The sequence below is a fragment of the Acanthochromis polyacanthus genome, chromosome 22 (genome assembly GCF_021347895.1).
Source record: "Acanthochromis polyacanthus isolate Apoly-LR-REF ecotype Palm Island chromosome 22, KAUST_Apoly_ChrSc, whole genome shotgun sequence".
NCBI lineage: Eukaryota > Metazoa > Chordata > Actinopteri > Pomacentridae > Acanthochromis > Acanthochromis polyacanthus.
The window spans coordinates 20,709,133-20,726,032 of NC_067134.1; the positions used below are offsets into that span (position 1 = coordinate 20,709,133).

Genomic DNA, 16,900 nt, shown 5'->3' on the forward strand with positions numbered 1-16,900 from the left:
GCACCTTTGCCCAGACACATGTGATCCTTTGTGTTGAGGCTCCTCTCATCTTTCTAATTCTTTTGTTATTAACATCCATTGAGTGAATACACCAAAGTGTCAGAGCAATAACGGAGAACACCTCAGCCATTCATTATGAGGCGGCCGGCATGCGTAAGGTAGTGATGCGTTTTGTCGACATTGATAATCCGTCTGAGCACCTCGGCGGCCTCAGCTCGCCGACTCCCAACACGGCAGAGGATCACAGCCTCCCTGTAGTTTTGACTTGAAGAGGGAACTTTTTCTTTTCTGCCTCGCCTCCCCCCTTCCTCCTTCCCCCCTCTTCAACTGCTTTGGAAGGAGAGCTCTGCCTTTGCGAAGGTACAGCTTGTTTTATTAACATCAAAAGCGCCTGTGGGAGACGGCAGTGATCAAATTCCCCTCTAATTAAAATGAACCTGGGTTGAGAATGTTGCGCTGTTTAATATGTACAGAACGGCGCTGATTGCACAAAGCGGCTCCTCCTTTTGTTGGCTCGGATAATGCGAGCCCCGTCGAGACGCCGACGTGGGCGGAATGAGCGTACCTAGAGCGTCTTCTGAATCTGGGTGATGTCCTCATCGCCGTGTGATGTGAGGCTGGTGTCAAAATGTGGCCGGTGAAGCCTAAGCCTCACCTCGCCTTTAATTTGGAGGGTGATTGATGGACCTGGAGGCGAAATTGCAGAGCTCCCGTCGAGGTTGCCTTATACCGAACCGCCGCTCTTTGGCAGCCCTTCCCTTGTCCTTGCCTCTCAGGATGCTCGCAAACTTTCTGAGAGTTCAAGTTCACTCTGCACTTGGTCCTCGGCTCGTACTGTGAGCTTCACCGTAATGGATGCTGTTGTGTTTTAAAGCTTCCCATCGTTTGGGGTCAAGATGTCATTTCAGGAACGGGCAGCTTGTCTTAGAAGTATTTTTGCTTTGTCAAATAAAGTGAACAAAGAAACGAGCTTCAACTGTGAGTAAGAGGCTGATTTGAATATACAGCAACAACAGAAGTGAGTACAGCTCCTTAACAGTATCATTTAAAGGTCAAACTATTCAAAATATCTCACATTTCAGTATTTTTAGTGCTTGCAATTTGACGAGGAGAGTTTTTTTCTCTTATAAACAATCAAAAAGAGATACTTCAGGAAGACTATAATGAAACTTCAAGTCCAAAAGTAGAAACTGAGTGCACCTGTGGTTTACAATCAGCTTTAAAACAGTTATAAAATGAGCTGTGAACAGCACAACTTTCTAAGTTTAGGACCTGTGGATTGTTGTTATCTACATGTCTGCATCAGGGCTCCACATGGAAAAGAATTGTTAGAGAAACTGATAGTGAGGCTTCAAAAAGATGTGAAAGGACACTGCAGGGTCAGTGAGCAATTATAAATCAGTGGAAGCACAGTTTTAGCGTCAATCAGGAGGTGTTGAAGGATCATCAGAAATATAGATGTCAGTTTAGAAAAATAGACAGGCTTTAGTTGTGTTGAGTTTATAATGTCGGGCCTGTGTTTTTGATGTCATTTTAAATGGGAGCAAATACCGATGGATAAACTTGTGATAAAATTTCTGATCATTTGACATTTTAAGTGCTGTTGCATTTAGGTGTACTCACTTCTGTTGTACACTGTAAACTTTGAAAAAACAGTGTATTAAGGTATTAACTGAACCTTTTATGGAGATGTAACGTCATCAATTAGAAGCCATCGTTATTACATTAAACAGTTTTTGATCTCACAGTCAGCTCTCACTCGTCCGGTAAGGGCATTAGCAGAATGTACTGAATCTAATTTATTCTTTTCAGGTTAAAACAAACTTTAAACAGAATTTTAAAGCGGGGTTTGTGCCAAGTCCGCAGCCGGCTCTCTGGCCCGATCGACCTGCTCATACAGTTTAGTCGCCGACCTGTGACGAGAATCCAAATTCCCTCTGACGGGATATCGATGCTCCTTCTTCTCTCTGGACGTCGCCTCTTGCTTGGGGGCTTTAGGATTCAGGTTCGGGCTCCGGTTATGACGGCGAAGGGTTTGCAAGAGGAGTGAGATGAGGGATACAAATTCAATTTAGGTGTTTCTGCCGATCAATGACAGCAATCCCAACCTTGATCTCAGGTTATGAATACCTGAGCGGATGTTGCACGGGACGCATACAGATGCACAAGAACTCTTTGGTTTGTTGGTTTAGTTGTGGAGAATTAAAGTCTTTTTGTATTTTTAGGGCCTTTTCTACAATGAAAGTGGTACATTCAGGCGATTATTTCTAACTTTGACTATCAAATGCAAGATGTAAAATCACCAAACAGTCTGCAGACATGAATTATTAGATAGATAATGTACAACTTGGCCTAATTCCACTCCTGACATGAAAAGTTAAATCCACCAGCAAGGACTGATAGGAATACCAACACATACAGTAATGATTCTGAGGTATATGTTTACCTCGCTCACATCATTTTATGAGCATGAATGCATGATTTATTGGACCAAAAAGCCTCCGAGGCATCTTATGAGTGCGTGCACATCGCTGCAGCCGTGATTTCTTTTAAAGCTCTGTCGTTTACTCGTCAGAATTATTGGAATTAGCTTCAACAAACCACCAGGATTCTCACAAAAAAATTCTACGTGAGCTCACAGATTGGATATCTGATTAAAAGATCGTTTTCGGATCAGGATCCTCGTTTCTTTTTTTTTCTTTTTTTTTTGAGGGGGGATGCTCTTTTGTTTGTGAACATTTGTTAAATGTGCAGCACAGAGTGGATTCCTGCAGACTGGAATCCAGGCTTTGCTTTTTTACAGCCGTCCCACCCTGCTGTCAGACTCTGGAGCAGGTAGCTTGCACTCCATTAAACAAACACTGTGGCCCCTCACTTTTATTTGACATTTTATTTGGCTGTGACAAACGAGCAGCAGTTGGATTATAACATAATTTGTCTCCTCTTTATTACCGGCACAAAGGACACCATTCATTAATTATTCTGCCGTTGCCGCTCAACACTAACTGGAAAGGTCCCTCTTTGGACAGATGGCGAGGACAATGTTATTTATATCAATCAGTCCAAAATGTTCAGCGAGGATTACTATTCCTTGGACCGCTTTGATTTATGCCTCTGCACCTCACCCCGTACCCAACCTCACCGGCTCCTGCAGGGACACTTTAATCGAATGGGAATTGAAAACAGACTTGTGGGGCAGCAATGTGTTTCAGCATGTTTATTTATACATCTCACTTTGCTGCTTTTCCAGCTAAAGTTATTTTGCCGTTGTTTCTCTGCAGGCGGAGGATATTTAACCTGCGAGGCTGCCATGTATTATTTCCTGCAGCTGTGATCAGTATCTACGTGTGGTGGGATGAATGCGCCGGATGCTGCAGGTAAAAGCTCCTTAAAACATGTTTTCTAATGCCTGTGACAGAAATAGGATCATTTCTGCTTTCATGCAGTTGATTAACAGGGCCGGACCACAGCTTTTCAGGGCCCTGAACATAAGGGAGGCCCCTCACATTATAAAAATATGCAGAACACTTAAATAAATTTTTTAAAAAAAATGAATATCATGGTAATGACATGAGATTTTTCAAGTCTGACACCAATATAGTTTATATATCTTATAAGTTGAAAATATTAATAACAAGTTTTGGATATGAATTATCCTTCAGATTTGATTGACTGTTACTCGTTACTCCTGACGTGCAACCAATCAGATTGAGCCGTGGGCGGGACGTTGCCTGAGTGACGACAAACAAAGAGAGGCGACTTCATCTGAGTTAAATTTAAATTAATTTACTGTGTCGGGAAATGGTTAAAAAAAATCACAATATCGAATATCAGATTTGATCATGGGCCAGGTCAATAATCAGTTTGTCACATAAAAAAGTCAGTTTTGTTTGAATTTGTTTATTTGAAAATGAATAAATAACATGGTAACACTTGATAAAATACCTCTACTGTCAAGACAGGTGACGCAATAATGTGAATATAAATTAATTGCAAAAATGTAGGATCACATAACATCAAGATACACCTATAAATCCCCAAAAATGACAATGAACTCAGTGTCTGAACATGTGTTTAGTTATAAACAGTTGTCGCAATAGTTCTCATAATCCCTCCATATCCCAAAACATAATGTAGCGCCACAAATTAGTGTTTTTATTGTCACATTTGAAGTGCAATTCCAAAATCATGAGTGTTTCTTTCCAAGTTTTTCCGTCACAGTGTTTCACTAGAGTCAAACGCCACATTACAGGACGTTTCTTTGAATTGTGTGTTTATCTGGGCAGCTTTTTGGATTCCATTTGGGAAAGCAAGTCGCAGTTTTTGTGTGAATATGAATATCCAGAATTCAGCAACAGTGGTGCAACCAGGAGGAACTGTGTCCTGGTTGTAATCAGGTTTTTGGGGTACCTTAGCATATTTAGGAGTATTGTTGATACCCATATCGGCTGTTTTCCTAGTTTTTTAACCTCTAGAGTCCAACTTTGCCTAAAAATTCACATCCTTTCTTCTCATTTGGGTTCTTCTCAAAGTGTTTACAGCTGCAAGGTGAGGCAGATATCCACTTAAACTGCATGACTTCACTTTTCCAGCAGTTTAAATTGCTTTTATGTGCGACAATGTGTCTGCAAGAAACAATCATGTTGAATTTAACACAACTCGGCAGTGGTGGTTTTAGGTTTTGTGGGGCCCAATGCAAAGTGGCCACTGAGGGGGCCCTTGTTTATGTTGGATTAAAAGCACATATATTTACCAAATTTTAAATCATACAATCACAGATTATCATGGTTCTGATATTTCCAGATTACAGGTAAACTACTCCACACAATTATGAAAATATATGTCTTCCAGCGGTATTTTGTGGTGAGATACATGAAAAATCATCATAATCTCATAATATTGCATTTGTTCATCCATGATATAAAGGCAAATATGTTAAATCTGCAAGTTTTATCATCTGAAATAATGGAATATCTGCATAGCTGACACTCTTCTGATAAAAATAAGATATAGTTTGTACAGCTAGACCTTATTCCAACCAAGGTAGGAGGTTGAAAGTGAAGAATTAGCTTGGAAATAGCCTCATAGGGTTTAACCAAGATTCTCTGGTCGGTGTCTGTTTTCATTCCAGTAATCACCGTGATGTCTTCCTGTTGCACCGAGTCAAACGTTTCTTGCATTTGTCAAGTAAACGCCTCTGTGATTTACCTGCCAGTTAAATGCAAACTCAGGCCCCGACGCCGCGGCTTGTAGCAGTTAGCATAATGAATCTGAGATGCACAACATGCTGGTGGAGTACAAACAGAGGCAGGCAGGTCGGCCGCCTCCAACAACTCATCATTACCTTTCTTCTCTGCATGCAAACCGGTCCCAGAGCAGCCCTAGCTAGCTGGGCGCCGCCATTCACGCGTCTGTGTGCAAAGAGAGAAAAAATATATTTTGTAATGAATACCATTTACGGAGTAATTAGTTTTATGCAAACTAGTGAAGATGAAAGCAAGAATCTTTATAAATTATGAATCATGTTATAACTTATCAGGGGTGCTTATCATCGAGTTAACGCACCTCCCCGTTAATTAAAAATGTTCACACGGAGTCAAAGGAGGGAGATAGTTTGCCGGCAGACTCATCAGGTAGCCGAGTGAGAGAAAAGCGATTCTGAAGGAAGGAAGCCTTTGTTCTTCCTGCTCGGCTCCTCCGGTCTCCAGAGAGGTAAACAACAATAAGGACCTGACAGGTGGAAGGACGTCACAGCTGCAGACAGTGGACCAAACCCAGGCTGACAGCACACATGAGCTCTAGGTAAAAACCACTCACTTCCCTCCTCGTTCTGCTCCCTCCCCGAATCTACATTCTTCCAAACATTTGCCCATTGACTAGAAAAATCTCCCCGGGCCCCTGATGGTCCCTGGCTCGGTGCGAGGATGCCCAGGCGCTACAGCAACGCTCATAAAAACTCAATTCATCAAGACGAGCGTAATTTGCTCCGAACGGAAAGCGCCACAAAAGGGGGCGAGCTTGTCAGCGAGACAGGTGGCTGGAGATCTCGCTCTGATACTGAGCGATATGAATAATAGATTCTGCTAAATGTACGCCAGGACCCGGGCTGTAAACACAGCTGCCTCCTTTCCCTTCCAAAAGAACAGCTTGGCTGGATGAGAAGCCTGAGCGCTCTGCCTCCACCTGAGGACTGGGGGGAGGAAAGGGGGGCGATTAACTAATCAAATGCATGGGCTAAATAGGAGGCAAAGGGGGGAGAGAGGAGAGAGACAAAGGCAGGGGGGAGAGGTGTAAGTCAGGAGGTTTAGCCTCTCTGCAGCGAGCAGCACAAAGGATGTTGATTAGTGGGAAATTGATGTCAATCTAAACATTTAAAGCTCTCAGTGGCTGATATTTATGAGGACTTGAACAAACTACACTTTCTACACAAACCGTTAGTTAATGAATGATGTCATGAACTAAGTCGGATTTGTTTTTTATGTCAGAAAATGACAGATTTATCCCACAAACTGTACAAAATCAGCAGCGTCTAGCAATAAACCTCAAATTCAGATGAGACAGAACTAAACAAAAACCACAACAGGAGAAAGTACTGCCCACAAGTAGCAGTAATGTAACAATAATACAAAGAAAGACATCATATTAAGTTTAAGAAAGCAGGTAACAATGATCCACAAGCATCTGCACAACCCAAACACTGAGCCGGAACTGAAGTAGATAGTATACTTTTATGGAGTCTGTCAACCTGAAAACACATTTGTCCTTCTACACCAGCCTTCTAATTTCAGTAAATGTTTGACAATTAGGTTTTCTGCTTCTTTACTGTTGTGCGTCTGCTGCAAATTAAAATGAAATTACAGAAATACTCATTTAAAAAGGAAACAAATGATTTAAGAACAACTAGCTTACACCAGTGACCATATAGCTCATGAATGGATGAAGTTTACTGTTACCAATTAAACAACAGATGTGTGTTGGTTTAACAATTCTGTATATACACACACTGACAGGTCTGTTTTTCAGTCCATATTAAGTTAAACGCAACCAGTTTCAGCCTTTTCAGGACCTTATTTGTATTTGTGTGTTCTTTTTACAATGTCGAGGTTTCTCAGTTTTGAGTTTTTTGTCCTACAAATTGTTCCTACAATCTCCAATAGTGACAGAATCAATGATGTCATCCAAGAAAAATGACAGATTTCCCCATATGTCAAACTAGCAGGTTTACAAGGTGTATTATCTTTAAAAAAAAAAAAAAAAATCATGTATCGTTTTTAAAAAATCACAATTCTAACTAAATATGTCACCTGCAACTGACAGTCACATGGCACAAATTCAGCGACTCTTTGAACTGCAGGCCGTGTTTACACAGAACAGAGAGGAGACGAGTCTGGAAACAAATTTGGGACATTGAGAGGAAAATAAAACATACGTGAGCAATAAAATAAGTGCAGCATGGCTGAAAAATGGAGCAGCAAGTTGTTGGAAGATACACTCCACAAGGTGAAACATCTTAGAGTAGTAAAATATCTGTTGTTGTTTTTTTCCAGTGTGGGCACTTGCACATGTAGGGTTTTCCAATTTCGGTCAACAAATAAATAAATCGAGGGTTCGTTTTGTGTTTTTTGGTGTTTTATGGCATTGTAGCTGTGTCATATTGCACAGAAGACATTTATGAGTGGCCTTTACTTCTATTAATGGTTGTTCTGTTTCCGTAGAGGTGCAGGATTTTATATTGCAAATAAGAAGTTAAACAAGATGAGATATAAAGGATTTATTTGCCTAAATTTCAAAAAGAGATATTTTTTATTTAAAGCAGTGGACTTTTCCTCAGCAGATGGACCTGTAGATGTAAAACAGTTTGATAATTAGTGTGAACTCCCCCTTTAAGGTGAGGCCTGTCCTCTAAGCTGGCAGCAGAAACCCACAAAGGCATTAAATTTGCTGCTTTAACAAGCTTCTTGTTTTATGTTCGGCACTGTTTGCCAGGATTAAGGGATGATTAAGGCATTTATTTAAGGGGAAAAAGTAAATCTCGACTTTCCTCCTCGGCTCGGCGTTGTTGTGTTTCTAAGTCAAACGCTCTGAATAATGCAGAGGCTATGAATGGTGTTTGTTTTGGCAGGGACTTTGTCGAGCTACAGTTCTGCGGGATGAAGTCGCACGTTGTGAGGAACATCGTAGCGCTTTACTCACCGACGTGTTTACTCATGAATTATCACGTGCATCTCGCCGTTGACTCACAACGGACTACATTTTGCTGCTGATGTAATCTTCCTGCGCCAAGCACCACCACCACCACCCACTCCCTGACACTTCATCGACGGCTGCTCCTCTGCACATTCGATGACTCCCCAGATGAAATTTAGGAGGATTTTGCCCGGCCGAAGGTAATTAATTCTTCAATTAAAATGTTGTTAAACATTTTTAATGAGTAATTGGCACTGGGGAGTCAGGATACAAAACTATGTTTAACCAGAGACAGACAGACAACACGGATGTTTCAAAGTTGGTTTCTGCAAATCTGTTCGCTGACCCACTTCTTTTTCTCCACTCGGCGCAGAAATATAAATAAAAAATCAAATGCGAAGCGTCTCCTGGCGCAGAGGATGTGTCCTTCATCTCAGGTGACTACTGCTTCATTTGGCTGCCTCCCTTTTTTTTTTTTTCTAATTAGGGCACGAGACGGCACACAACAACCTGAGATTCAGAGCTGCACTGAAATATGACATCAGGGTGCAGGAACATGATCTACTTAACCTGATTTCACTTCACTGTGAACAAAGACAAGGACAGACAGACGCAGCAGAGCATGTTTCATTAATCACCAGCAAATGGCACCAATAAAAATACCATTTCAACACGAAGCACCTCGGTGTTCCTCTCCGACACTGTGTGAAAGCTTTGAAAAAAGGCCTTTTACTTTCAGATTAAAATGAAACCAACCCAGATCCTTTTACCACCAGAATACTTAACATAAAATCAAGACTCCACATGAACTTTCTACATTGAACCTAAACTCTTTCACTCAGATGTACCTAAAATGTTTCACATATAATAGCTTATATGCTTCTCTCTTTTTTGTCACTGGTAGTTACCAAACACTATGCAATATATATATATATATATATATATATACACGTAGATTTGTTCTTTTTCATTGGGGTGATGTTGGACTTAAAGTTGTTAAAGTGCTACTCTTCTTTGGCTATTTTACAAGCAGTGTTCATTTTTATTAACATAAATGGATTCCAATAAATGTTTTATCATATCTCTTAGTTTCCTATAGGTTGAGAATTTCACTGTGGTGGCAGAAAATTAAACAGATGTTTTACTATTTCCTTCAAATTTTTTCCTCTCTTCTTTGCGTAAACACAGCCTGCAGTTCAGCCGAAAATTGGCACATTTTTGCCATGTGATTGTTAACCACAGCGGAGTCACTGATGACTTTCTTGTTACAGATAGATGCACATTTTTGTCCTTTTTTTATAGAATCTGGCTAGAGCAAAGCAATTCTTGTTGGCAGATTTTTAAATATGACACAAAAAAGTGATTTTGATGAAATATGACAAATAAAATCTTAAATTTTGTTCATTTTCCCAATGGAGCTGCATTTCACAGATGAGTAGTTCAAGGACCGTCAAAGAGTTGACAATCTGACAATTTTTTTGTGTTTTTACAGTTTCAGACTCAGATAAAGGGTATAATTTAGGTGATTTTTTTTAAACCAAGAGCATGATGGTGGGTTTGAGAATTCAGCGGGTAAATACCTTGACATGTAATACAACACTGTTTAGCACATCATGCCAAATCAGACTGAAAATGACACTTGCTCTTTCAGTGGATAAATCCACTTCCATCGGCGCTCCGCTTTAGCCTGCTGTTGTCGGCTTTCCATAATCCTGTGCGAATCATCACAAACACATCTGTATCTGAGCGGCAGAAGTGGGAGAAGTGTTTTGTAGCGTATTCATGGCTAATCATGAAGCTAGTTCAGGGAGCCTCAGTTCATTACAGCTCTGCACTCCGTAGGTTCCTGGCATTGTTCTCTCAATTAGAGACTTGTAAATGTGTTGCTTGCTTAATCACCCAAAAACTGGCCCCTAGGACTTCCCCCTAATGCAACCCCATTAAGAGGGGCCATCAAAACAAAAGATCTGCCTCTAATGGCAATAATCCCTCACTTCTGTCACGCTGAAGCCAAACTTGTATCTTAAGTGAGTGATGATGGATGAGAGCAGGCCTCCGTGTCAGAGAGCTTTATTACTGGTGATGGATGCGTCGGGCACATCGCTCACCAAACCTCGACCGGGGCCCGTCACCGTCAGGGCCGACCCGTCCCGAGTGTGTCTCAGGCGTCTCTGGAAGTCAGATGGCCGATCGCGCCGCCGAGGGGCAGCGGAGGGAGGAAGAAGGGCTTATCCAAACAAGCTCATTAGCACAATTAGCGCTCGTTTCCCGCCGATGGACCCCTGGAGCTCTCCTAAAGTTTGACTACACACTGCGGTGACTCGGACGAGCAGCTGCTTTGATAGGATATCTGATCTTGAAGCGAGTGATGATAATCGTAGCAGAAGATGTTTTAATGCGATAGTGATGCATTTTGTAGGATTTTTGTTGCCTCACTCTTGAATGCTTGTGCATTATGTCAGCATGGGAAGGTTTTTCAATACTTTATATGCGCCGTTTTTGTTCTTGTCTCATTTTTCCTCACTGTGGCCTCATTTTCCACTGCAGTATATGGTATAAATGTGGTGGCAGCATCATGAAGTGAAGCATGGTGGTGGCAGCATCATGATGTGAAGCACGGTGGTGGCAGCATCATGAAGTGAAGCACGGTGGTGGCAGCATCATGATGTGAAGCACGGTGGTGGCAGCATCATGAAGTGAAGCACGGTGGTGGCAGCATCATGAAGTGAAGCACGGTGGTGGCAGCATCATGATGTGAAGCACGGTGGTGGCAGTATCATGAAGTGAAGCACGGTGGTGGCAGCATCATGATTTGAAGCACGGTGGTGGCAGCATCATGAAGTGAAGCACGGTGGTGGCAGCATCATGATGTGAAGCACGGTGGTGGCAGCATCATGAAGTGAAGCACGGTGGTGGCAGCATCATGATGTGAAGCACGGTGGTGGCAGTATCATGAAGTGAAGCACGGTGGTGGCAGCATCATGAAATGAAGCACGGTGGTGGCAGCATCATGATGTGAAGCACGGTGGTGGCAGCATCATGATGGAGGAGGGGAAATGAGCAGCTGCTTTGATGGAATATCTGATCATCTGATACTTCTAGGAGATATTTTTAATTAAATGCTTATGTATTTTGTAGGAATTTTGTTGCTTAGCTCTTGACTATGTATTCTGTCAGCATGTCGAGGTTTTTCAATAAGTTTATATGCACTTTCTGAGCTCATTTCACAATTTTCCTCAATATGGGCTCATTTTTCACTGCAATATAAACTTCTGCACCTCTATGGAAACAGAACAACCATAACTAGGTGGAGAGAGAACTTAAACTCACCATATTGACAGCAGTATGTCATTGTTTTAATACCATAAATTACAAAAAAGGTGAACAAAGGTTCAGTTTCTTTGATTATTTCACCAACATTACAAACGTATGACTAATGTCCCTTACTGTGCTTTTTTACTCCCTGGCATCTTGTTTTTACCAAAAACCAGACTGGTCTAGTGACATTTTTGGCCTCAAAAGCAACAGTTTGTTGAAACGTTTGCTGTTTTTCCAACATTGAAAAGGTTAAAATTACCATTAAATAATAAAGCCTAAACCTTATCTATTTCATTTCTTCATATCAGCCTCGGTTCTTTGTCAGATGTGTCTCTTTTCTTGTCCATGTTCTTTATGACCTTTAGACCTTTGCAGTAACCTTGTCTCTCTCTATGAACTGAAGCTTCATCTGTTATTCCCCTCCATGTTCTCAGAGTCTTTGTATAGGAGCCCTCTCTAAGGAAATACAATCTAAAATGTAAATGTTGCCCATGCTGAGCATTTCTAAATAAAGCCTCGGCTTTCCCTGTACGGCGCACGCCAAGCCGCCGCAACCGTTCAGGTGCAGCACAAAGACACATAGGGCCTCTAACGTCGTATTCTTCTTAATTATATATGGAAGCCATTATATTCCCCAGACGGCCCGGTATATTTAAAGAAACCAGAGTCCTTCCAACACTTCTCCTCTCAGGGATCTCATACTTAACAGGAGATCTGCTCTTAAGGGAGCCTCCTCTGGGTATGCAGCCTGCAATGAGCCTATCACAAGCGCAGAGCTGCATCGCTGTGCCAACGCCGCCCTAACACTCAGCTCATTACATATATTTGAAGAGCGACTTCTGCAGATGTGCGTCTCAGCGGTGGGAGATTTCTCTTTGAAGGCGACACGGGATACATTCCTGTTTGAATAGCTGACATAAGATCACTTTGAGGTGTTTGTTACCTTAAGTATGGCATTCTGTATCTGCTGTATGTGCGAAAAGCTGCTGAATAAGTAAATGAGTTTGAAAATATTGCGATATGTTTTATTGATAAGGTGCAAAATTGAGTTGCTGAATAATTCAAGTTAAGGCTTTTTAGTTGAACTGACCATGACTTCTGATGCTTTGGGTATTTTACTTCTTACATAGTTTATACATCACACTGGTAAGAAAATCCCAGTATAACTGAAGTGTCACAAAATCTGGTCCAAACTTTTATTCACACTTTAAGAAGGATCTGTTTAAGAGCTTTCACTATTGGACAGGTTTTGAAATACAATTTTTTGTAAGAAAAGTTCTCTAGCAAGACTCAAGACATATTTCCATGATGTATTTTATGTAGATTTTGAAGTATTGCATTAGAAAAATTTTATGGAAAGAATTGTTTATTTAATCCCCAGTGTTATTCACCTTGAAGATTTTTAGCACTTAGCAAAATAGCTGTTTTTGCTTCGAGCTTCTTTTACTCATGTAGCCTTTAACGCTGTTTTATGGCACAGCTTAAGTTATTCACTACAAAGCAGATAATGGAGTAAGCCTAATTCACAATTTTAAAATTTTGTGACATTGCACAAAGTTTTCTTCAGATTCTTTTGCCAGTTATGTGGAAGCACAGCTCGTATTGTGCTGTTTCCAGCCACTGTTGAAAAAACAAATCATTAAACTTCAAGTAGTGTTTACCAGAAGACATGTAGGAGACTCTGAAGTCAACCGTAAGAAGGTTCTTTGGTAAAGCATAGTGGCGGCAGCATCATGGAGTGAAGCATGGTGGAGGCAGCATCATGGTGTGGAGCATGGTGGAGGCAGCATCATGGTGTGAAGCATGGTGGCGGCAGCGTCATGATCCAGGCCCTGGAAGTCGTATAAAGACGGAGAGCAAAATAAATGCAGCAAAACGTAGAGAAATTGTGGAGGACAACCTGATGCCGTCTTCAAAAGATGTGTAATTTGGTTAAAGATTTGTTTTCCAGCAAGACAATGAACCGAAGCAAACAGACAAAAAAAACCCACAGAAATAGTTTAAAAGTCAACAAGGTAAATGTTCTGGAGGCTGAGCCCAGACCTTAGTCCAACTGAGAATTTGTGGCTGGACTTGAAAAGGGTTGTTTACTCACCATCCCTTAGTAAAATGACAGAGTTTTATGAGTTTTGCGCAAAGAATGAGGTTTAATTGCAGAATCCAGATGGGCAAGGCTGATTGAGACCAATTCTGTAACTGCAGCCTAAAATGCATCTATTTTATATGTTTAACTAATTGACATTATTTTATAGAAATCTGTTTTCACTTTGACAACAAAGAGTCTTCTTTTTTGGTAAATTCTTGTCAAAAAAGCCAAATTATATTGACCACATTTCAGTCCTGAAGAGCAATAAAAGGAGAAAACTTCCAATGGGCATGAATACTTTTAATGGGCCCTGCATATTTTCACATCTATATAACTCCAGTACGTCGCTCAGCTGTGGAGTTTCATTGAGAAAGGGGTGCAGTTAGAATTTGTCAGTTATTGAGTGCGGCTTCACGTAGCTGTAACTCAAAGTGGAGAGAAACTATTTTCCCTTTTCACCTTTAAAATCAGCAGAGACTTGGTTCAGATCCGAACTTTACAGGAAGACAGACACCGGAGGAAAGGTAGGAAAAAAACGTCCTCCGAGCAGGAAGCGCCTCCACACCTCGTGCTGTAATTAAAGACGTTGGGGCTTTCAGCTGCATTAGCGAGTGTTTCCAGTGACAGGTAATAAAGCAGATCGGTTAATTGCAAATGAATGCGCTCACCCCCGTTCCATTAGGCATAAATAATTTGGCCACTTGGGTATGTGCCTCCCAAATTACTTATTCTTTTTGTGTCTCAAATTACCTATTCTTTCTGATGTTGCCTTTACTTGATTAGGGAGCGGCGCGCCACTCGCCATTGGCTTTTTGCAGGTTTTTCAGCCTGTTTTCGTTTTTCATAAGGTGAAGAAGTATTCAGATCGGGCAGTGGATTTGTTTTGCTTTTGTTTGTGCACATTCACAGAGGAGCGGCACTTTCATTCCTGGCACACGCGATAATTTATGCAGTTATTCTCAACTTTTGCATTTCTGGTGATTCTGTGCAGGCCTTTCTTCTCACACCTTGTATAGTTTTTGCTTGGGGATGTAGGATGAATATTAAATACAGTGGCAGTGGGCTTATTGCTTTGTTTTTCATCGAGCACACACATATAGCCACTGCATATGAAATGCTATTTTTTTCAACGTTCATGAAAGATTTATTTTTCTTGCATGTTTCTAATATACATAAACATTTTCCAGACAAAGGGGATGCTTGTTGTAGTTGGTTCCTCGCTGCTGATTGCTGGTGATCCTGCTGATCTCAGAGTCAGAGTTTATTCTCCCCTCGATCTCATTAGAAGTCGATCTCTGGATGCAAGTGTGAACCAAAAGACCTGCAAATGTAGAGCCGGACGGGCATAATATCATAGGAGATAATCAATTTTTAATTTTCCCTGTTTTTAGAATCTTCTTTCATACACAGAAATGACTTTAATGAGTTTCAAACTCTGTCCTTTTCTGCAGGCAGTTTTCCTGCTCTGTTATGAGTTTTGCCCTCTTTTGAATTCTTTTTTTTTATCACTTGGTTTCACAATAGCTGAGAATAACCTGCAGGCAGGACAGCGAACTTGCTTGTCCAGCTGCTTCTCAGCATTGCACTCAGTTGTTATTTAGAAATGTTACCTGCCTCTTCTACACTTGAAGAAAGAAAATGTTTTCCATCCACCTCCCAACAACAGAACGGATCAGCCAATCTGAAAAACACCTCATGCAGTTTACTAGCACATAAAAAGCAGATTACCTGATTAGCAAGAAGATATCAGGGGTTGGTAGGTTAGCTAAAGTCCAATTAAAGCCCTTCTCCGGTTGTTGATTAAACCCTTAAAAACTCATCTCCGTGTACACATTTAGAAGTTCTTTTTCTGTGAAAATAATCCCCTCCTGCCTTAAAATAGCTTGAACTTAATTCTACCTTGCTTCATATGGAGTGCACGGATGTGGAAACTGATTATGAAGAAGTTGACAGGATTGTTTTTTGTAGGTTTTGAGGTTGTGATCGGTACATGAGCCACGGTGCTTATTGTGCTCCTGATGGACCTTCTAGTATGCAAAAAGCTATACAAATTTGTTAACATGTTGATAAAAGTTGGCTTTCATTGGACAGGGTCTTTAAATGTTCTAATTAGTCACTTACAATGGTTAAATTAAGCTTTTTCTATGAAGTTGATTGGTTTTATTGCTGTTTCTGACCCTGAGAATAATTACATTCACAGCCAAAATACTAATAGAATTGTCCCCAAAATGCTTCACTTACAGAGCTATTGATTGTCACTACAATTTCCAGATGTTCTGTAAATGCCTCACATGCATGCTGCGCTAGAAGCTAGTTAGGTGGTTGGGCACAGAGAAGCATCTCCACTCAGTTACTGTCGCTTAGCCACCCAGACAGGCATGCGACCAGAAATTGCTTTGAAAAAAGGCATTTAAATCTAGTCCACATCGGTATATTCAACAATTTACTGATTTACCTACACACAGTAAATGCAAGCTCCAGTAGCTAGCTAGGCGACAGAGAAGCTTCTAGTCTTCGCTCAGATACTGTAGTACAGCCACCGAGACAGGTATGTGACCAAAAATTGCTTTGAAAAGGTGAAAAAAGGCAAAGTTAGCCCAAAACACGTCCGGTGTATGCTACAATTGACTAATTTCCCAAAATGCTGTAAATGCAAGTTACAGTCGCTTGCTCAGTGACAGAGATATTTTTAGTCCCCACTCAGTTTCTGCAGCATAGAAGTTCAGAGTGATTTTACAAAAAAAAAATAGTTTTTGAAGGGTGAAGCAAGGCATTCTTTTTTCAGATTCCTCTCAGTTGAAACCAAATGATCTTAATTGAATGACAGATTGTCACATTCAGGAGCCCTGGCCACTGATTGGCCCACATGCAGACTATTGGTTGACCCTACATTTTACTGATAATCCCTAAAAGTCTCGGGTACAACGACAGATCTTACAATTTACAAGGGTTCCCTAAATTACCCAAACACAACGGTAGATGCTGCAATGTACCAGTGTTTCTAAAATGTCTCAAATGCATTCATGGATGCTAACTAACTAGCTGTGTACAGAGAAACTTCTAGTCTCCACTTAATATCTGCAGCACAGACAGTTGTATGGCCAGAAAATCAATTTGAAAGGAGTGAAATAAGACAATATATTGTTGTAAAATGAAATAAAAAATGATTTTGCTTTCTATCTCGCACAGGTAATATTGCAGTCAGCCGTGTTCATTTAACTGTGGGGAGTCCAAAATCATGAATAATATTTGATATTATATTTTTGTTTCTTTTTTTTAAATTTAGGATTCATTGTCTTTAACAGCTGT

The 16,900-nt window shown here is 40.8% G+C and overlaps 1 long non-coding RNA gene across 10 annotated transcripts in view; it reads left to right on the forward strand.

The window, feature by feature from the left end:
- The window catches only part of LOC110967283 (uncharacterized), a 340,473-nt gene that overhangs the window by 191,092 nt on the left and 132,481 nt on the right, over positions 1–16,900 (forward strand). For all 10 annotated transcript variants that reach the window (XR_007938883.1, XR_007938876.1, XR_007938881.1 and 7 more), the window contains exon 5: positions 3,282–3,377. This is a non-coding gene — a long non-coding RNA (uncharacterized LOC110967283). The remainder of the gene's footprint in view (positions 1–3,281; positions 3,378–16,900) is intronic.